The 23,674-nt window shown below is 39.3% G+C and overlaps 1 long non-coding RNA gene and 1 pseudogene across 1 annotated transcript; both read left to right on the top strand.

The window, feature by feature from the left end:
- The first annotated feature begins 476 nt into the window (after positions 1 to 476).
- LOC104008255 (uncharacterized) lies at positions 477 to 16,559 on the top strand. Its single transcript, XR_001706749.3, has 4 exons — positions 477 to 658; positions 1,740 to 1,846; positions 2,629 to 2,757; positions 16,379 to 16,559. It is a non-coding gene; the product is annotated as an uncharacterized LOC104008255 (long non-coding RNA).
- LOC738725 (ATP-dependent RNA helicase DDX18-like) lies at positions 4,355 to 11,510 on the top strand (annotated as a pseudogene).
- Positions 16,560 to 23,674: the final 7,115 nt, after the last annotated feature.

The raw sequence follows: 23,674 nt of genomic DNA on the forward strand, positions 1-23,674 counted from the left end.
CTGTTGTTACAATGAAGTGGTTTGATAAGTCTGGACCCCACTTTCTCTTTGTTTACTCAAGTAATCCGTAGGGGGAACATTTAAGTGTATCCACTAAATTGTCTAGGAACATGTCTGGTCAAGTTATAGCAGCTCAGATTATAAACTAATAAGAATATTTATTTTATCAGTACTATCCCTTGTGAAAGCAGACTAGTTTTTTAAAAAATGACCATTCAACATAAAGGTATACATCATAAATAACTCATAGAATGAAATTTTCACCACCAATGAAATATTCTCCAAGGCGGACTCCATTATCTATTGCTGCACAGCAAATTACTCTATAATTTATGGCTTTGTGGATTTAAAACAACAAACATTTATTATCTCACAGCCTCTGTGGGTCAGGAATTTGTGAATAGTTTAACTCGGTGACTCTGCCTCAGGGTCTCTCATGCAGTTTCAGTTAAGATATTGTCTAGGACTGTGTCATCTGAAGGCTTGACTGGGGCTGAAGGAGCTGTTTCCAGCATGGCTCACTCTCATGGCTATTGGCAAGAGGCCCCAGGTCCTACCATGTGGACCTCTCCATAGGACTGCTTGAGTGTTGTCATGACATGACAACCAGCTTCTTTCAGAGTAAGAGATCCCAAAGAGAGCAAAGAGGAAGCCAGAGGTATCTTTTATGTCCTAGTCTTTGTAAGTGACATGCTATCACCCCTGCCATATTCTCTACATTAGAAAGTGAGTTACTAAGTCCCACTCACATTCCAGGCAAAAGACATCAAACTCCATCTCTTGAAGGGAGGCATAGCAAAGACTCTGTGATGATATAGTAAGACTACCACAGGGAGCTGAAAAAAGGCCTCTCTCACTCCATCCTGAAGGAATCTGCCTTAGGGCATCTGTCCTTATTTAGGAAATGAATGTGGGGAAACAAGTTGTTTCCATATGGAAAATTATACATCAATTTCCACTTTGTCATTCAGGTAGGAAATACACCTGGACTACTCTCTTCTATTCTGCTCCTATCTTCATAGGATAAGAACTATGATTCTTGCCAATAACAGCCTGGGGAATGCTTTGTGTGTTTTATATTTACGTGCAACTGTGGTAATATCATGGAAGTATGGGTATTCCAGGGCCTATTCTAATGCCCTCATTGACACAAGGGTTCATTTGGTCAAGTCTCCTGGACAGGTGTGCTCTTTCTTGTATTCCATTCTATTGTGTATCTTTCAAAACTACAAACTTGAATGGTCAGGATGATAGATGGGGCTGTGCTTCAGGTCAAGGGAGATCATAAGATGCAGAAAAATTGCCATCTGCAAAAAGCAAAACGCAATGAAGTGAAATGCAATCCTGAGTGACTGTTTCTCATCTTTAGTGAGGCATTGCAGAAAAGATGCAATTACTCATTCATCTGAGAAAAGGAAACCTAGGGTGCACCCAGTTCAGAAACCTAAAAGAAGATCTGCTAGAATTTCTAACTTAGGAAATACCAGTCTTTAGGATGGGGTAGCTAGGTCACTGACAGGAAGGTGGGGGTCCCTCCCTTCAAAGAAAAATGGTAGGATTGTATCTGGTTCTGGATCTAATTCAACTTGACTACTTAGCAGTAAAGATAAATTGGACCCAAAGAGAAAACTGAAAATCACATTTTCCTGGCAAGTCCTTCAATGGGCTTAGTGTGTTTAGATTTATGAGGGAGTGAATGACCTTCTCTGCCACAGTTTTTTACATTTTCGTTTTTCCAGGACTGATTTTCCATCTGGCCTAACCAGAGTCTGAAGTTGCTGAATCAAACAGAGCCAATAAGTCGGACTTGAGCTGACTGGAGCATGCACAGAGCTGGAAAGCACAAGTATGTTCCTTTTGTAAAGGGCTATCAACCAGATGCCTCCTCCTCCCTCCTCCCAGCCTGCCTCAGATCATGGCCCTGAAAGAGAAGACATCCTGTTTTTCCAACTCAAGAGACACCACTGCAGGGGGAGCAGTAGCAGGCTTGGGGACGTTTTCCACTCAAGAAGCTGGCTATGGGAAGAGGTGGGATGACAGTATTAAATGCAAGGACATTGTCAGACAGACCTGGTTCCTATGCCAGAATCCCAGGTTGGTGGGGGGCGGGTGGGAAGGGTCAGGGAAGGCCAGGGTTTTCTACTCATCTCTAGCAACCTCAGAGAAAATGTGGAAGAGCAGTGCAAAGTTTCCACACACTCGAGAAGAGTTCAAGAGTAGCAGAGCACTGATAAACCCAGGTATCCGGCAGAAGTGAAAAAGTACGTTATAAGAGAAAGCCGCAAGACCAGGTGAGGTAATGAACATTGCTGGAGTGCTAGTAACCAGAGGTGGGATACATCTCAGGAGAGGCAGGCTTTGCCAGAATACCATGTAGGCTACCCCACACAGGTGCCATCTAAAGGAGATGGAAGACAATAGAGAAAATCCAGAATTAACTGAATTTTAACATGAAAAGATTGAGAAAACAGAGAAGTTTTCTAGAAATAATTAACATTGCATGTTATAATGTTAAGTAAATTAAGTTACATTATACAAAATAATATTATCAATTTTGCACACTCAAGTTTGTGGCTTAAGAAAATTCAAACCTGCTCATCAATGTACCATTCTCTATTGTTCCTACAGCTTACCCTGTATTTCATGCAATACAAAGGAAGATGGCTGTTTGGGGTTGCCGTGTCTCTTAGCAATTAAGGAGATGGCTACAGCCAAGCAGTGTGAAGTGACAGCACCAGAAAGTTTTCTACACCAGAGGTTAGAAAATATTTTCTTTAAAGAGCCAAGTAATGAATATTTTAGGCTTTGCCAACTATACAGTCTCTGTTGCAATTCTTCAACTCTGCCCTTATAGCACAATACATAAATGAATGGGCCAGGCTATGTTCCCATTAAATTTTATTTATGGAAACTGAAATATGAATTTTATATTATTTTTCTGTTTCACCAAATATTATTATTCTTTTGATTCCTTTCAAGTAATATAAAAATGTAAAAACTATTCTTAGCTCATAGGCCATGCAAACACAGGAGGTAGACTGGATTTGACTACCGGAAGTAGTTTACTAGCCCTTGTTTTTGGCTGGTCACTGATCTCCACACCATGGAAGGAATTAATGTATTCAGGCTCATGGCCCTGGGTAAAAAGGTCCACCTGCTTAGGAAAGTGCTCAGGAGATAAAATCCTCCTGGGAATCACATAATCTTTTTTTTTTTTTTTTTTTTTAACATCTTTTTCTCTTCCTTTGTCCTGTGGCTTTTCACGTGGTTTCAAGACAAGTGTCAAACTTTACATTTGACTTAGAAAAGCCACAACTCATATTCAGACTCCTTCTGCGGTGGCAGAAGACTGCTGGGCTCTAAGCCCCAGGAAGACGGGGACTGTGTGTCTTTTTCCTTGCTACTATATTGCTGGGGTCTAATGTAGCATCTGACAGAGTAAGGCACTAAATAAATGTTTGTTGATTGAATGACTAAGTGATTAAAAAGTCCTTTTAAAGCACTTTTTTTTTGGTGTTTTTTGTTTTTTGTTTTTGAGATGGAGTCTCGCTCTCTTGCCCAGGCTGGAGTGCAGTGGCACGATCTTGGCTCACTAGAACCTCTGCCTCCGAGGTTCAAGTGATTCTCCTGCCTCAGCCTACCGAGTAGCTGGTATTACAGGCGCCTGCCACCACATCTGGCTAATTTTTGTATTTTTTAGTAGAGACGGGGTTTTCCCGTGTTGGCCAGGCTGGTCTTGAACTCCTGACCTCAGGTGATCTGCCCGCCTCAGCCTCTCAAAGTGCAGGGATTACAGGCGTGAGCCACCGTGCCCAGCCCAAGCACTTTTAAAAACTGTTTTGTTACTCCATCTTACATGTGTTACACAACTCTCACTTTAAAAATGTCTGTAACAGTGATTTAGAATTCAGAAGACTCATCATGCATAAATAGATTTCCTTCAAAAGCTGGACAAAAATTTTATGTCAGTGTGAAACTGCAAAATCATTGTTAGCTATGTTTAAAAGAAAACCTGTTTGCACCAAGAAGTGAAAGAAAAGTAACTGCAAATATCAGAGACTGGTCTTAGTAAGGAAGCAGCCACCTGGGCCTCTCTCCTGACATTAATGTTGTGCCTGCCATTTGGCCTATGGAGGTGGTTTCTACCATTATGCCCATGACATGAAAAAGCTACCTGGGTAACAAAAGACTGGGAAACTTACCAGAGACCCACGACATGGGAGGAGCTGATGCTGAAAATCCTTCTGCTCTGTTCTAAGCTGGCAGCTTCTCTCCCCATTAAGCCACACAACATCTAGGCAGAACAGAGCAAACTCGGAGAAAACCACACAGATTTTGGCTGTATGGATTCAGCATTTTATCTGAACAATCATCTTAGCTCTCCTTTTAAAGTTTTCTTTTCTTTTTAAAATCTCAAGTGAATTTGCAAAGGGAGGTATGAGAATGTGGGGGAATTGGGGATGAAAACTACTGTGTGGTACCAAGAAGAGGCAAAAGAAAAAGATCAAAGATTAGCTTTCCTAAACTGGGTGGCACCTTGGCACTGAATCCTGGGAACAGATGCTGGCTGATTTGAATTAAAAAAGAGCAAAAGTAACCAAAGATAAGAAATAATTGGCTAAAAAATACAAAACCATACTTCTGACTAGGGACGATAAAATGTTCCAAGCAGATGTTAGAATAACTGACTTTTAAAAACCAAGCTCAAAGAAAATAGGGAAAGAGACTCATTGCTAAATATTTTTCCCTTAATTGTGAATTAAGACATGGTCAGAGGAGAAGAGACCCTTTCCAGAATCTCAGCAGGATAAATCAACCTTGTGGAGGCCTTTGTGTTCCTGGAGAATGATGTCAGAACCCACCCCAGGAAGAAGAAAGAAATGTTTGCACTAAAGGTCACTTGAGAACTATAAAAAAAAATGCTATTTGTAATGACCTAGAAATCCTTCCAGGAAGAAGAGGAGTCAACTCACTGTTTTGGAATCAGTGGGGAAAAAAACAACAAAACTTTTCTGGTGAAAAACATTCCGAGGGTCATTTAGACATTCTAAGAAAGTCAATGAAACTTTGAGAGAAAAGAATCCCGGAGTAGGATTATGGGAAAATTATGTTTTTCTTAACTGTTTAAAGCATGTTGTGCATTTACATATGTGTTGGTCATACAAAGATAATTGGAAAGGTTTCTGGCAGTAAGCAGAAAGCAGGGACTGACGGCCTCTCTACCCTATTTACTGTTGACCCTGAGAATCCTTGGGGTAATCAGATATGCGTGGCTCACAGAGATATCCAGGGGTTTAGAAGAAAGAACACTAGCCTGTGAATCAGAAGACCTGGCGTCACATTTCAGCTCTATGGCCTTCTAGCAGGAGAACTGCTGCATGCCATTTAACCTTTCAAAGCTTTAGTCTCCTTATCAGTTAAGTGAAGATAATGTGTGTTCCTTGTGGGAATATTGTTAAATGCAGTCCCTATATAGAATAGACACATAGTCGGAGCTCAGTAGTAGTAGACTTGAATCTGTTGCCTCAGAATTAACTTACTAACTATCCATATTGAGCACTCGCTCTGTGTAAGTCTGTTATTCACACCGTCTTGGTTTTCCCAACAGCCCTATGACTAGGGGCAATTGTTATCCCCTTTATACAGATAAAGTCACTGAGGCTGGAGAGGTTAAGAAACTTGCTAGTGGTAAGTGGTCAAGTCAGGCAGCCTGGCTCCAAGCCCCTGCTCTTATCTGACCAAATATGAGGGGAAGATTTACTGAACTTATACCACCTTCTTCCTCTTTGTTTCTGTTATGACACAGGGAACAAGATGAAGAGGTTCCTCTCTCAGAAGCATAAAAAGCTACTGACCTCATCCCAATAACAAAAGTTAAAAAGAATGACTTTAAATACAAAAGATACGGTAATAATGACGCTTTATGGTCCAGGCAGTATTCTAGGTGCTTTTTTATATAGGCTAATTAATTAATTTAACAACCTTCTTAGGTAGGTGCTACCATCTCCACCATGTTATGCGGGGACTCAAGCAAATGTGCAGAGCCCTTGGAGCTCCAAAGACTGCTTTCAACCATCATACTATACAGGCTGTCCAACACTGGGCTCTCAGAGGCAAGCCAACAGGCAATTATGGATGCTGCCTTGGCTAGGTATCAGGGGTGGAAGGCATATGGTCAGCAATGTAGTCTCAGGGCAAACTGTGAATTGAAGTTAAAAGAAAAGTGATATTTATTGACAGCTTATAATTTAAGTGAGTAGGAATATTTTAAGTTAATAATGCCCTAACTGGGGATCCAAGTCCTTGGACTTCACCAAAGAAAATAACAGGGGTTCAGGAGCTATTTTTAATATTTCAAAACGCCTATTAGTATGTCACTAATCATATAAAATATAGTCTTTGTGTATGGTAACACAGTCTTAAAGAAGAAAACTTTTAGGGAAAAATTCTTAGACTTGAGCAAATTTTCAAGTATTCCTAATTCTGGAAACAAGTGAATTTCTCTCCTGTCAGAGTTGAAATAATCCTTATGCGTGTCAAATTTACCCTAATAGAGAAGATACTCATTATCAAAGCAAATGCAACAAGACTCAAAGACTTCAGGAAAGAAGTTGCCGGCAGACATTAAAGGCAATTTTAGCCATTTACTTAGAATTGCCAGTCACTGTAGGAGCAGAAGAGGCATTTTTCTGCCAACTGGTTGAAGCTTGTGCCAGAATGATCCTGCTGTTTCTTAATTGTCCTAAAAGCTCATAGCCAGCAATTTCCCTGCCAAGCCTGACCTCACTTTCATGTTTTTTGTAATATGCAGATCACGAAGTGTCCCATTCAGAGTGGGAAAACAAGAAATTACTTCCTCATCCTTACTCTTGGAGCTCATCACATAATCTGTATGATGTCTCTGTAAAATAATACATCAATGGCCATCTCAAAGCCTTCTGTGCCATTTTTTAGTACCACTGTCCTTGCCTATGTTTGAACATATGATTAATCCTCATGGCAAACTTGTAAGAGAGGGGACAACAGTGTTGTTCCCATTTATGAGTGATAAACCAACAGAATTATGACTGATGGACATACGAATCTATGTGTGGTGTATTAAGTTGAAAGCTGCATAATGAAATTTAGAGCATGCTTTCTTTTTTTATATAAAAGAAAAGGCATGTAACTGTGTATGTCTGTGCATGCATATGCAGGTGTGTACAGAGGTGGGATATAAAAGCTCAGAAAAGATTTTGTGATATACAATCTAGTTACTTCCTAAGGTGGTAATGTTACCTCCTAACAGTTACCTCCTAAAATGGGAGTAAGTGAAAGAAGCTACCGAGAATGTTCACTTTTATATCTATGCACCTCTGTATTGTTTTAATGTTTTGCAATAAGCATATATTGTTTTTATAATGTCAAAAAGAATTTTTAAAAAGAGAAAAGGTATAAAGTTAGTGATAGATGTTCTCTACAATCAACAGCCCTATCTAGTTTATTCCATTGGATTCAGATTTTCAGAGCAATTTTAAAGAGACATTAGAAAAACCTTCCTCAATTCTGGAAGAAAATATTTGCTTGGTATTCGAGTCTTGGGAAAGCAACCTTCTACTTAATGCTTTTTGGAGGCCCTTGCTCCTAGATGGAATGGAGACTCAGTTGGGATGACCAGAGGCTTCCGTCAACCAGCTCCTTGGGTTCATGGAGTTCTTTGAGGAGCAAAATCAATATGTAAAAAATGGGAATGCAGAGCCGTACTGTGGCACCGCGGTCTAGGCACTTCTTGGACAACATGTCTCACCTGCTGATGAAACTCCTGAGCAAGGAAATGGAGAAGCAGAACCTCAAATTGTGGCAGTGGAACCTAAAGTTGCAGGGGGCCTCAAATCTGACCCTATCAGAAACTCAAAATGGAGATGTGTCTGAAGAAACAATGGGAGGTAGAAAGGTTAAAAAATCAAAACATTCTATAAATGTGGCCTTATCAGAAGCTCAAAATGGAGACGTGTCTCAAGAAACAGTGGAAAATGTAAAAGTTAAAAAATCTCCCCAGAAATCCACCATATTAACCAATGGAGATGCAGAAATGCAGTCTCCCAACTCAGAATCAAAAAAGAAAAAGAAGAAGAAAAAGAGAAAAATGGTGAATGACGCTGGGCCTGATACAAAAAAAGCAAAAACTGAAAACAAAGGAGAATCTGAAGAATAAAGTGCCGAGACTTCTAAAGAAACAGAAAATAATGTGGAGAAGCTAGATAATGATGAAGATGACAGTGAGGTGCCCAGCCTGCTCCTGGGACTGCCAGGAGCTTTTGAGGATACTTCATTTGCTTCTCTATGTAATCTTGTCAATGAAAACACTCTGAAGGAAATAAAAGAAATGGGCTTTACCAACATGGCTGAAATTCAGCATAAAACTATCAGACCACTTCTGGAAGGCAGGGATCTTCTAGCAGCTGTGAAAACAGGCAGTGGTAAAACCTTGGCTGTTCTCATCCCTGCAATTGAACTCGTTGTTAAGTTAAAGTTCACGCCCAGGAATGGAACAGGGGTCCTTATTCTCTCACCTACTAGACAACTAGCCATGCAAACTTTTGGTGTTCTTAAAGAGCTAATGACTCACCATGTGCACACCTATGGGTTGATAATAGGTAGCAGTAACAGATCTGCTGAAGCACAGAAACTTGCTAATGGGATCAACATCATTGTGGTCACACCAGGCCGTCTGCTGGACCATACGCAGAATACCCCAGGGTTTATGTATAAAAACCTGCAGGGTCTGGCTATTGATGAAGCTGATTGTATCTTGGACGTTGGGTTTGAAGATAAATTAAAGCAAATTATTAAACTTTTGCCAACACGCAGGCAGACTATGCTCTTTTCTGCCGCCTAAACTCGAAAAGTTGAGGACCTGGCAAGGATCTCTCCGAAAAAGGAGCCATTGTATGTTGGTGTTGATGAAGATAAAGCTAATGCAACTGTGGATGGTCTTGAGCAGGGATACTTTGTTTGTCCCTCTGAAAAGAGATACCTTCTGCTCTTACATTCCTTAAGAAGAACTGAAAGAAGAAGCTCATGGTCTTCTTTTCAGCTTGTATGTCTGTGAAATACCCCTACGGGTTGCTGAAGTACATTGATTTGCTGTCTTGGCCATTCATGGAAAGCAAAAGCAAAATAAGCATACAACCACATTCTTCTAGTTCTGCAACGCAGATTCAGGAACACTATTGTGTAAGGATGTGGCAGCAAGAGGACTGGACATTCCTGAAGTCAACTGGATTGTTCAGTATGACCCTCCAGATGACCCTAAGGAATGTATTCATTGTGTGAGGAGAACAGCCAGAGGCCTAAATGGGGGAAGGCATGCCTTGCTCATTTTGCACCCAGAAGAACTGGGTTTCCTTCACTACTTGAAACAATCCAAGGTTCCATTAAGTGAATTTGACTTTTCCTGATCTAAAATTTCTGACATTCAGTCTCAGCTTGAGAAACTGATTGAAAAGAACTACTTTCTTCATAAGTCAGCCCAGGAAGCATATAAGTCATACATACAAGCCTATGATTCCTATTCTCTGAAACAGATCTTTAACATTAATAACTTAAATTTGCCTCACATTGCTCTGTCATTTGGCTTCAAGTTGCCTCCCTTTGTTGATCTGAACATGAACAGCAATGAAGGCAAGCAGAAAAAGCAAGGAGGATTTGGCTACCAGAAAACCAAGAAAGTTGAGAAGTCCATAATCTTTAAACACATTAGCAAAAAGTCATCTGCAGCAGGCAGTTCCCTCACTCAAGAGATGCCTTTCTTTATCTTGAATAACTTTGTCCTAACATGAAATTTTCCCCCTTGATCTAACAGGATTTTTGTAGCCTTTAGAATTTGGACTGGTCTAACAAGAGTATAAACTGACTTGGGTTGCAAGCACTGAGCACTGTTACTTCTATCAAGTCTCTTTTATTTTTGGGATATAAAACAGGCTTTAATTTTCTTGGTTGCCCAAGGGCAGAGCAAGGAATGTCTGCTCTTTCTTGTGATGATATAATATTTTAAATTTTTAAATATCCCTCCTTCATACACACAAATGTACGTTATTGTTTTAATATAATTCTTTTTGTACCTTTCCTTCTTGGTTTGTGAAGATTTTTGTGGCATGGGTTGCTTTGCTTACTGCTATAAAAGGTGACCTAGTGTGCTGGGAAGCTGGTGGTAATGCAGAAAAGAGTCTCAGGTTATTTTTTGTTTTTAGTTATTTCTCGGACCTTGAGAGTACCTAATGACTCCTCCTGAAAATGCTGTAGTATAAAAGAGCAAAGAGCTTTGGAAAATACCTAAGAAGCACCTTAGGATTAGGGTGACATTGCTTTTATAGATTCTTGATTTTAAAGCAATGAGCCTTTCTCAGGTGTTTTGTTTTTTAGAGCAAAAACTATGGGTTGTAATTTGAATAAAATGTCACTAGCAGTCATAACATTTGATGAGTGTGGGGTAGGAAGAGGGTGGAATTGAGATGTTTGAGGTTCGTTTACATCAATAGAGGTATAATATACTGCATTTCTTCATTCAGTAACACAGCAAAGACTTTCAAAACACACATACAAAGAATGGTGCCGCTCCTCATTCAGATTTCTTTAATTCAAGGTGGTTTGGATTTTGGTAAGCCTTTTCGCTCTGTACAGTACTTAGAAGACAAGGGCAACTGCCCTGGACTTAGAGCCAAGCCATCAGACAGTGCCCAACACATATTAATGTTTGCTTCTTTCTGAGAAAAATTACCTCTTCCAGTCCCTGAAACAAAAAACACATTTGTTGTGAAGATTGAAAATGAACAGTCAGAAAAAAACAGCGAAGTCAGATGGGTTTTTTGTTTTAGGAGCATTTGATTTCTAATGTGTTTTGTATAATGTATAACTACAAAATAATAGATTTTGTAGCAATTCAAAACAAAAGTTGCTAGCATCATTTTGCTGTTGTGCCAGTTAATCATAGGATCCCATTAAATGTAAGTGTGCTAATATTTAATGTAGAGGAAACTGTTTGGTAAAGAATATTCCAGTAGGAAAAGAAAAGAACAATCTTCCATTTCTGGGCTTGGCCGTTATCACCCTGGTCAGACCTGTCCTGGGCTTCCAACCTTGACTGCTGGGCTCCTGGTTTGGCTTCTTGGATTCCTAATTCCTCATGTTTAGTAACTCTCTCCAGGATCATGTTTTCCTTTTTTTTTTGTTTCAGAAGTAATGTTTTTTAAAAGACAAAAGCGAAGGGAAGAATATTTAATTACTGAGCAGAAGTAAATACTGTTGGTATTTTGTACCTAATCTAATTTTTATATGCATGTTCATGCTTTTTAACTTTTTTATCAAAAATGGAGTCATCTACCTACTACTTGTAACCAGCTTGTTTCATAACATATTATTTTCCTGTGTCATTTAATAATAACCTCAAAAAAAAAACCAAAAATGAGAATGCAGTCTTATTTATTTAGATTTTTGTACAAGTTTTTTATAAGGTTCCATAACAAAGGCAATTTGGGGATGAATAGTCTACATAGCAAACTCCTTCCATCCAACTAGGAATGTGACCTAGGAATGGTGGTGTAATAGAAACAGCAAAAATTTGAATTTTGATAGACTCTTATTCACATCCTAACTGCTATTTAAGAGAGGTTTGGCCTCAGACAATCTACTTAGTGTCTCTGAAACTCTGCTCCCTCAGCTATAAAATAGAATAATAGAGACATGAAAGGTTATATGTAAAGGGCATCACATAATACCTGGCTCATGGAAGGTGGTCAAAAATTCCTAGGCTAATAAAAAGGTGTAAATGATTTTTAATCTATATTGACATTTGTAGTGAACAAATAAGAAAACTTAGAATTGTGGAAGATTGTCAGGAGATAGTGATGATTCTGTCCATGGTATAGTCACTCCATCATATTGTCTATCAGGCCAGGTCATTCCATCATACTGCACAAAAACTACTTGAGATGTATATCTTACTGAGGAAGAGCCAATAGTGTCAACTTTGCATATGAAACACCCAACATGCAAAAACTAGAAAGTGATCCATTTGTAGATTTAGTTGTAATTGGGCCGTGTTTGCAATTGGAGGTGTCTAGCTCTGGCATCTTCTCAGACATTCTGCATCAAACAGAGATGACAAAATCTATTAAATTTCTTAGAAACATTTCTCTGATGACTAGACTTGGCCGTGGAGAGTGAAAACCAACCAAAGGAAAATTTCTTGGTACTTGCTGAATAACAGGCACACACTGGTGACTGAGGAGTTCCAATGTGGCAAATCCAAAGAAGACACTTGAGAAGAACTAAACCAAACTGTATTTGTAGGAAGATAGGTTTTAGGTTCTCCAACATACCCCTGGAAAGACACCTGGATGTCTGTCTTTCATTCACCTCATATTTGTAAGCAAGACACCACATTAGGCCCTATAGGAGGTTTAAAGACTCATAGTCCAAAAACTCAGTCTCATAAAATTACAGAAGACAATGACTCACTAGGTCATCTAAGATTCAAATGCACTGACTGTAATGATCATTAAATAGCTTCCCTGGAAAGTGTTCCCTGTAATGCTTCTACCATTAGCTGATATCAAATGCTACGTTTTCACATGGAAGAGCCCTAAGTCTTGCAATAAACCATCAAAAAGATACAAAAGAGGACCATGAAGACCCTCTTTGAGACCACGGTCTTGGTACTGAAGTTCTTGCTCTATAATTTTTCATCTCCCTGCCTACTGGTTGACCACCAGCAGCACTACTTTCAGGTCATTGATGAAGAGAAGTGACTTTACAAGAGTGTGAGGAGTACTGGGACATGTTTAAAGAATGCCTGTCTTATAGGATGAGGGCAGTTTTTAGAGTCCAGCCCCTTCCTTTTTCTGTCTGGCTTTCTAAATCTGAATTTTTCTTCTTAATCCCACTTGCTGCTGTATCTCTTCAAATACTGACGACTTCCCCTCGGCTGTCCTTGTCCTGAAGCAAAAAGACTCTCTGATCTGCCCTTCAGAATTCCCACTCCCCAGATCCTAGGAAAATGGGAACCTTGGGTACTATGAGGAGCTGCTAATTGGATGATGATACTCCCTTGTCAACACACCCCAAAATTTTCCCATAGACTAGCTTCTCACAGACATCATCTTCCATACCTTCTGCTGTTTTTCATGATTCTCTCTTTCCCATAATGGCTGCTAGCAACCAAAGCCTGCACTCCATCTCAAAGCTTTTGCCCAGCCAGTGTGAAACTCCAACACAAATTACGCTTTATTCATTTAGACTGTTAATTGGTGGATTGTGTTCTCATGATGCCTCCATGGCCACGATTGAGTCAGTTCACTTCTCCGAGCTCCAGGTGACTAGATGAGGAAAACTCCATCCTTGACAAAGCCATGTTCATTGGGCACTCACATGCAAACACATGTACATACATGTAATTTCAGAATGAGTTATGAAGGTAGTTTGCATTTCCAGCTTCATTGTTTACTAGAATGTATAATCGTGGGCAAGTTAGTTCTCTGAGTCTCAGTTTCTTCACCTGTGAAGTGGAGAAGATGATACCCATTTCTATGTTCTATGAGTAGAGAATGAAATTATATGGGAGAAGCACTTAGAAGGGCCCAGGCTCAGAGAAAGGATGATTCACAAATATTAATGGTGAATAAACATCTAAAAGTATTTTAGCATCACTAATAATCAAAGAGGAAGAAGGAGCAGGAATGTAGGGCAGGCAATATCAACAAAATTGTAAACAACCAAAATGGCCCACAATAGGCAGCTGGTTATATCTGAATACAGTGGAATATCTTGGAAATTTCAGGTTACAAAACACAGGGAAAGATTTAGTAAATGTTTGTTTCCATCATTGCTTTTCTCTCATTCATAGGATCTTGCAAGTGTCACATGCTCTCCAAAGGCCCCTGCCCACCCTGCCCCCCACCACCCTTATTTCCTTCCTTCTTTTCTATCATATTAACTAAAAGATTCTTTCAGTTTTCCTCTATTTTTCTCCATTTGCAGTGAAAGTGATAGAGGGCTGCAAAGAGAATGGATTTGTGCCCTTTAAATGTGCCACTTCCCACTAACTAAGGAATTATAGCAGTTGTACTTATACTTCTTTAGCCTTGGTAGCCAGTAAAAACAATATGATTAAACTGTAGAGCTGACCCTGAATTTCACTGAGACCAGTCTAACCATTTAAATCATAACTTTATGAACAACTTTTTATTGCCATCACATCATATTCTTGTGAGGAAAAGCCAACAGCAATATTAGATGACTTCCTGAAAATATTTTCTCAAACATTTTTTTCTGTGAAAATTATACTATAGGAAAAATTTGTGTATAATTTTAATATCTCTTTTATTTTTTCTTATAATTTATTTTGATTTGGCTTTCCTGTTTCATGTTTATTCTAGAAAATTGGAAATTACAGAAAAATATTTGGAAGAATTAAAATTATTCATAGTTATACTTCCAAAAATAAATATTGTTGATATTTGGAGAGTATTCTTTTTAAATGCTTTTATTTTGAAAGCTAAGAACATATTTGCATATATAGTTTGTGACCTGATTTCTTGACATTTTATGATGCCAATACAATTTTTTTATTAACAGAAATTTCCAAGATATTCCATAGTATCCAGATTTAACCAATTGCCTGTTGGGGGCCATTTTGGTTGTTTGCAACTTTATTGCTTTTGCCTGCCCTTACATTCCTTCTCCTTCTTCCTCTTTGATAATTAGCGATGCTAAAATACTTTTCTGTGTTTATTCACCATTAACATGTGTGAATCATCAGTTCTGAGCATTTTAAGTATCTCTTTTATTTATTTTTATAATGATGGTGGTGGCCATAATCACTGTCTTCATTGTGGCACTTGGGACCAGGAATTATCAAGGCCAGGTTAGCTCAGAGACCCAGATGAAGAAAAGAATTGCAGACAGGAACAGATTTTCTCTCATTCCCAGCATTGACCTTCCCAAAACTGGCATTCCCTGGGACCAGGTGGTTTTGAAAACAGTTGTTTTTGATGCCACAGAAATCTATTGGAAAGTGGACTTCCAAGCACATCCAGTCCTGGTGTGTATTCTGCAGCTGGATGAGAAGCTAGCAAGTTATGGGCCTTCTGAAGACAGCTTTAAGTTCAGCTAGAGGAATGAAATCCTAGGAAATAGTGAAATAAAACACAAAACATTTTTTAAAATTTATAAACAGAAATTGTTCCTCAAGGGAGGAATTAATTTTCTTCTAAATTATTCCCTTTTTGCCTGGATTGTTACCTTGAGACCCAGGTCAACTCTCTACATGGAAATCTTCAGAGGACAGAGAATAGAAAATAAACACTCATGCTCCAAATTTGGGCTTGTACACCAACCAGGACTTTTTCACGGCCGCCTTCCTGCCAAGCTCACTGATAACCAGGTTTCACAAGTCAGGGAAGGCAAGTCTAATTTGGAGGACAATTAGAGATGTTGGTTCTTTCTCCAGGGATAAAAACCAGTTATTTTACCTGTCGCCCTAAAACGTTTCTGGGATGTCATCTGGCATATGTCCTAGCCTTGATGTTTCATAACCTCTACAAGTTTTGGGCACACAAAAAAAATTCGCATAGTCTCCTCTATAAGGACATAACACTCTTGAACTTAGAAATGAAATCTTCAGCTTCTTTAGAACTCCCACTGCACAGAAGCTGCTCTAATCTGTCAGACTAGGAGTCACTCTGAAGGTGTATTGCTTTGCTAGGTGCAAGTACCCTGGAGGGCTGGCAGTCCCCTGGAGGGATGGATGTCACTGACTGAAGGGAAGGAAGTGGGCTGGAGCAAAGTCAAAGGCTGAGAACTTGAATCAAACATGAATTAGCTTATGCCAGTGCCCACTCAATGCCCTCCTCTCACCTCATATCACTTTGAGTAGAAGCCAGTGTTCTTACAATGGCCTACAAGGTCCCCCATGATCTGGGCTACAATACTCCCTGCTTACCTCTCTCTCCTCCCTTTCCTTCTACTACCCATTCCACTCTGCACAATGACAGAGAGTGGAACAAAGTTGTTCCCCCTGCCTATAAGAATGTGGGGCCAGCTTGAAAGCTAAGGCTAATCCTGAGAGCCTAACAGCTGGATGCTATCAGATAACTGCATTTCTAGAAGCTGAACAGTACATTCTTTCTTGAAGGGAAATCCAAGTGGTTTATTTCCATGGCTGCCACTCTCTCCAAAGTTATTTTTCCCAAGAGACTTTCCCCATAACCACCCCCTAACCTACCAACCATGTCTGGGTTGGATGTCCCAACTATGTGCTCTCTCAGCATCCTGTGTCCCCGCATTACTGCACATTCACACAGAGTGCAATCGCTCTTTTACTTATCTTTTCTCCCACTAGGCTGGGAACAGGGGCTGTGCAGTCATATTCAATATTGAGTCCCCAACCCTAACCCGGACCTGGCACATACAAGACATTCAGCAGATGGCTATTGAATGAAAATATATAAATGAATGAACGATTACCAGCTGCCTCCACTCCCTTAACCTGCTACAGAATTAATAAACTAATCTTGATCATAGTGGATATATAAAAATAAAAGTATCATTGAGGACGTCAGGCCAGCCTCTCTGTACTGGTTGCTACATTCTGCTTGTTGATTTATGCTACTAATTACTGTCACTTTTATTTTGGATTTGGACAGAAAACAGGAGTGTTACTTAAAGGAAGGCTTCCAAATTTCTAAGTGTAGGGAACCCTGCTAAGGACATGGAGCTTCAAAGGACTCCCAAGAAATTCATCACACATATGTGTGCACATGCATATGGCACACACACTCAACTTTGTAACATGTAGTAGACCACATCTAGAATAATATAAAATTTCTATCGCAAACGATCAGCTCCTGACTCTCCAAGCCCATGGCTGAGTCAAAGATGATATGGCATCCCTGTAAAGATCAGAAGGAAAACAGTAGAGAAGAACCCAGAGTTTCCCTCTAAACCAGGGTGTGTTTCTTTTTTTTCTTTTTTTTCTTTTTTTTTTTTTTAGCGTGTGTTTCTAAACCTTGGCTTTACAACAGAATCACCTGGTGGGCTTTTAAAAACGCCAACACTCAGACCACACCTAAGACCAATTACATCAGAATTTCTAGGGAAGCGAACCAGGGAATTTTTTTTTCAAGTACCCCTGGTGCTTCCACCATGCAGCCAAGGCTGAGAACCACTGCTCTAGATTCTTCCTCTCCTTGAGCCCTACTATGTGCCGGCGTTATATGGGGCAATGTCTTTTCCTTCAATTTATTGATGTAAAATGTTATCCACTTTACATGGCCGAGCCTACACCCTGGAAGGGAGCAATTTTATAAGCCCTCATTATTTACTCTATATGGTCGGGGCACTAGGAAAATAAGAAAAAAAATGTTTTTTTTTTTTGCACTCACTTGCTTAAGCTATCCCCTTAATACCTAAAGGGAAGCCTTTAGTATAATTCTTTATAAGAACAGTGACAGTAAGACAATTTGGGAACTGAAGCCATTCCATAGATGTCTACAAACTCTACAAAGTTTAATGTTCACACTTCAATTTACATGCGATGAGATAAAATTGTTAATGTTTGGAGGTTCGCAGCTTTCTCCCTCCATCTTTGCCCGCTAAGCTCCTTATTTCTCCTTCACTTTCTATTAATAAAAGGGAAAAAGTCAGATGCTGGTGAACAATTAGCATAGAACCAACCCTCAATCTCCAGGGTGCTTCTTGGAGCTGGGGATGTGATTCATCTAGAGCCTGTGTAGACTTACACATGGCCCAGAGAAGAGAAGGGATCAAGGGACCAAGGGGGCAGAGACATGGCAGAAGAAATAGAAGCCCAAAGGAATATAGGGGTGCTAAACATAGAAGCGGACAAGAGATTTTAATGAATTTCTAAGGACTAAGTGTTTGGACTCATTTACATGTTTTTGAGAGTGCGAAGTGTAAAGACTAAACCTGCTGTGTAGGCCGTGCTACTGAACTCTAACCACCCTCTGGACAGGATGGCAGGGTCATACCTTTATGTGAGTTGCATGAATGCGCTGAGTGGGCAGGTCCACCACTGGAGCACTCAAAATGTGGCTAGTACAACAGAGGTACTGCATTTTCACATTTTGTTGGTTTTAGCTAATTTAAATAGGCAAATGTGGCTAGTGGCTACCCATACTGAACAGTGCAGGCCTACAGTGCTTAATCACAAGACACACACCTATCTGTTTATGCATGTATGGACACCTACTTACATAAATGGTTTTGTATTTGCACATAATTATATACCCTCATATCTCAAGCATATACGTACAGACACAACTAGACACAATTGCAAAAACAAGACACCTAGTCTTGTGGAAAGATAAAAAGAATAAAAATTAAAATTGGAATTATTGCATGGGTCCATGTAGGGAGATTTGACACAAGAAGAATTGGAGCAAAAAGTACATGGGTGTGTTGGACAACATGATGAATTTGGGATGATGCTTTGATAACAAAAAATGAAGGAAAGAAAACCCTGTGAGACCACCAGTGGTTTAGGAATACAAGCAGCTTTGTTTCCCTTGATCTTTTAATCTTTCAGCAAAAGACCTTTACAAATGACATACATCCTTCAAAGGTGGACTTGACTGTCAAGGATTGCCCTGATAACTGGGAAGAACTCCAAAGGGCATAGATAGAAAACGGAAGAAAGCACTTCTTAACAAGGATGACCAAATTCTCTAAATGATATTCATTCACCAAAAACAATTTAGACACTCTTGTTTCCAGAAGTATTTATTCCAAAGTTATTAAAACTGTATGAGATGGACTAGATGAATTTCCAGTTGTCAGAATTATTAGTTTACCTAAAAGTTAATACCAATTCATGGACTATAATATTAACTTTTTCCCTATTGAACAGGTAACTGAATTCTACCCATATGAACTAAACAATAATTCCTCCACCCAGAAGTGGTAAAATTGTTGCCAGCTAGAAATATTATGATTTGCTTTCCAGTGCTCATATTATCCATCTCAGTCTCTTGATGTATACCCTTTACTAATGCTTGCCTTGCAGGTCTTTCAATATGCTGTGCTCCTGCCTGCCTCTTAGTCTTTGCCCATGCTGTCCCCTGTACATGAAACGCTCTTCCCAAACTCTTACTGAGTTAACTTCTGCAGATCTTCCAGGTCTCATCTTACCATCCTTAGAAATGTCATCTCCGACCTACCCTACCTGTCCCAGACTAGATCAGTCCTTCCTGTTTTATGTTTTCATAATACCGTGTTCTTCTCTTTCATAGCCCTTTTTTACAGTTATAATTACTGAATTATTTGTGTCTTCATTATTTAATTTTATTATTTAAGTTTATCTTACTCTCCGGATTGTGAGCCCCATGAATACTTTGGTTCGGATATTGTAATCTGCCTTATTCATCACAGTACTATGTCCCCAGGATGTAATACAATACTCAGCAAATAGTTGATGCTCAATAAATACCAACTAAATGTTCAATAAATGAATAAATGTTTCACTTTAGCTTTATTTATCTAATTCATCCCTTTCTTCTATTTTTCTGTATCATAAGCTATACTATTATACAGTCCTATACAATGGTAAACAACTAAAAAAAACTCCTAAGCCCTGTACACAGTTGATTAACTCTGATATTCCTCATTCAGTTCCCCTTAAGATCTGATAGACCATCTGGTGGTATATCATTTAAGTCACGGCAGCTATAAACATGTTAAGGCCCAGCATGAACCTGGTCTGACATCCAACCAGTCTTCTGGCTGTCACAGAAATGCCTCCATCCATTTTAGAAATGTGCTTACTACAGAAATACGATGCTAAGCTTGCTGTATTTATGAGACGCTGAATTTTCAGGATGCCTTCAATCAATAGAAAATAGGCATTATATTCTTACCTGAAGGCAATAGTAATATGACTGGCTGTGAATTTGGGAGTGAGGGAAATAAGAAGGCTCTCAGATGATTATTTTAATATAGAGATGTGCTAGCTTACCTTAAAGAGCATGGCTCACAGAACAGTAGACTTGACTGTAATGAGAATGACAGAAAAATGTAAAATATATGTTGGTCCAAAGGGGATTGATCAGTGATGCAGACACAAAAAGGAAGAAACAAACACCAGCAGAGGAGGTCACAGGCAACAGAACTTGAGGGACTGTGGTCACATTGGCAACACTTTTTCTTCCCTAATGAGTGAATTGATCACTACCTGTGTCTATGGAGGTTTAACATCCATTTTATCTAACCCCCTGCTTTGACTCTATGCTCACCAAGCTACCTTTGATTATAATTCAGTTGCTTACATGCATCTGTCTACTGGGAGAGGGAATGTTCAGCTTGCCAATGTGCACTTCCCTGTTGGCATCACTATTTTGTTTCTGATTGGGAAGACATGCACTGGTACATCAGTCTTGGAAACTTGGTTAACCTGAGTTCTCCCCTGAGTGGTTCATCTCGCTAGGTGGACAGCAAGAGTCAGGTGTCAAAGCATGTACAGCTGAGGCCAGCCGGAAGCCAGAGCCTCCCCTACAGAAGGCTGCCCTGGCAAGCTTCCAAGAATTTTTTGCCCTCCAGATGCTCCAGACAACATTCCAAATCTTGCTCTACACTACTTCTTTTCCAAATTTAAAATGGAGATCGGGGGAAAGTGAAATGTCTGTTAGGAACAGCCACAGACTCCTAGAGATCTTTTTGAAGACTTCAGTGATGAGACTTGAAATCCTAGTCACATGCCATGATATAAACGAATGGCTCAGGAAAGACAATGAAAACTGGGAGGTGGCCAGGAAGGAAAAGGGTGGAAGGAAAGAAAGAGGGGCTGATATCCTTATCTCAGAAACTGAGGAGACAGTAGACACTGTCTCAAAGACATGAAAATAAACACAGAGAATACAACTAAGGTACAGATAAAATCAAAGTAACTAAAAATAGTCATAGTGATTACATTGGAAAGATGAGGAAAGTGGAGGTGCAAGTGTGCCACATTCAGCTCTATCATAGCAGGGCATCATTAGATAATGCCGGCAGTTGATAAATCAAGAAATGTAAGTAGAAGTATGTCATTTAGAGATCTCAGGACAACTAGCAGAAGACATAGCTTAAAAAATTACAAGTGGTTACCTTTAGAAGTATGACTTAGAAGGTTTGGGGAAAAAAGAGATTTTTTTGTAAGTGATTTATTATTATTATTTCTTTATTATTTGATTTTTGGTCATCTGCATTTTGATTTATTTATTTGTTCAACAAATATTTGTTAAGTGTCAACTATGGGCAAGGCAGAAGATAGGTTCTAGAAATATAACACTAAACATAAGCTGAGTGTGGTGGTAAATGCCTGTAGTCCCAGCTACTCGGGAGGCTGAGGTGGTAGGATCACTTGAGCCCGGGAGGTCCAGGCTGCAGTGAGCTGAAATTGCACCACTGCACTCCAGCCTGGGTGACAGAGCAAGATGTCACCTCAATAAAGAAAAAAAAAAGATTAAACATCTAAACAAAAATCCTGCCCTCAATAATCTAGTAGAGGAAATAAAATATATAAACAGGTAACATATTAATATATGATATGTTAGATGGTGTTACGTGCAATGAAGAAAAATAATGCTCTTTTATATCAGGCAAGAGATTTGGACACAGACTTGAAGGAGGTAAGGCAGGAAGCCTTGTGAATTCCTGAGGGAAAAGTGCTCCAGGCAGAGGCAACCGACAGTGCAAAGGCCCTGAGGTGGGAGTGCTCAATGAGTTTGAGGAACAGCAAGAGGCCAATGTGGCTGGAAGACACTGAGTGAGGAGTCACACTGAGAGAGGTGGTGGTGGCAGGATGGAGGGGAGGCCACTTGGCATAAGGCTTTGTAGCTATAGCCAGAGTTGGTCTTTAGTCTGAGTGAGGCGGAAAGCCCGTTAAAGGGCAAAGGAATAGCATCTAAGTTTTGCATTTGTTTTAAAATTCTGCCTTTTTTGAGGATAGACTTTTCTGAAATGGTCTGAAGATGGAGCAGAGGAATCAATAAGGATGAAGACTCATTGATAAGATTTTTTTTAATTACAGATAAATGAGGTTAAAAAACACTCTCCTAATTTATTACTAAATAAAAAGGCGTGTTTTCTTGTTTTAACATGTAAATATCTACATGCTAAGTATTTTTCATGACACAATAGGAGAACTTCCTATAGTTGCCCTTGGAGGTTCCTTAACAGGGTTGTTTTCAATGATCGTCCATCTACCAATGATTACAACATTGTCTTCAATGACAGTCCATCTACCAGTGATTACAACTAAGAATGGGTTTGAAGAGTTGAGCAGCTCCTTGGATATCCCGGCTTCCGCTCTTGACTTTGAATCATAGCTATTTGTGTCCCTGTTGTTCCCATATCAGCAGCTCCCAAAACTGGCTGATCATTAGAATCACATGCAAGAGCTTTTCATGAAAATAGACTCCTGGGCCTCACCCCCGAGAAGATTCTTAATATTTTGGTTTGAGATGGGATCCAGGCAGTGGCATGCCAAGGGCAGAGATGATGGGAGCAGTACACACAGGTGCAGGCAATAAGTGGGTGCATTCTCTGAGAATTTAAAGAACAATCATAGAACCAATTGAAGTCAGTCTGCTTTTTATTACCACTATGTGCTAGCAGTACTAAATGATATCAGTGATGAAATACCTCTCCCCTCCCCTGCCGAAAACTGTGTGTGTTTTTTTATTTTCTTTGAGACGGTAACTCTCTGTCACCCAGGCTGGAGTGCAGTGGTACAATTATGGCTCACTGCAGCCACCATCTCCTGGACTCAAGTGATTCTCCCAACTCAGACTCCTGAGTAGTGTAGCTGGAACTACAGTCATGCACCACCACCCCTGGCTGATTTTTCTTTTTTTTTTTTTTTTTTTGTAGAAACAGAATCCCTCTATGTTACCCAGGCTGGTCTCATTCTCCTGGGCTCAAAAGATCCTCCTGCCTCGGCCTCCCAAAGCACTAGGATTACAGACCTAAGACACCACACCCAGCTCTGAAAATCTTTTCTTTTTTTTTTTTGGGGGGAGTCTACATTCTAAGCTGCTACTGTTGAGTTTAAGTAATACGTATGCAAGTTTTAAATTGCATATCATTATTACTTATCCTTTCATAAACATTATATTTAACATGGAATTAATTTGAGGAAATTCCAGTATTATATATGTTTAATATATACAGTCAGCCACATGGTCTCACCTACACATGTTCATTTGAAGAGAAGGTTTTTAATGGTTGGGAGTTTGAGTTTGCTTTGGGTTTAATTTGTGTCCTCAACATCTGTGGTACAACATTTTCTTGCATTCAAACAGTAGGTTCTAAATAAACAAGAATAACAAGTGGTAATAGTCTCAGTCTTATTACAGACTAAGAAACAGAACTTGAGTTACTTCAATTCTGTTATTCTGTGTAATTATCTGGAGGTTTTATTTGTGTTTCAAATTTAAAATAACAAAATAAGGCATAAATTATGGGTACGTTATATTTTGGAAAGAATGAATTTTATTTCATACATGAACTATTTTATCGAATAATATTTCTACGTAAAAGTTGTTCTCTCATTTTTATTTTAATTATTTATAAACTAAAAATGAGTTAAGGAAATGTTATCTCATATGTAACATTACTTATGTTGTTTTTATTATATGTACAT

The sequence above is a fragment of the Pan troglodytes genome, chromosome 8 (genome assembly GCF_028858775.2).
Source record: "Pan troglodytes isolate AG18354 chromosome 8, NHGRI_mPanTro3-v2.0_pri, whole genome shotgun sequence".
Classification (NCBI taxonomy): domain Eukaryota; kingdom Metazoa; phylum Chordata; class Mammalia; order Primates; family Hominidae; genus Pan; species Pan troglodytes.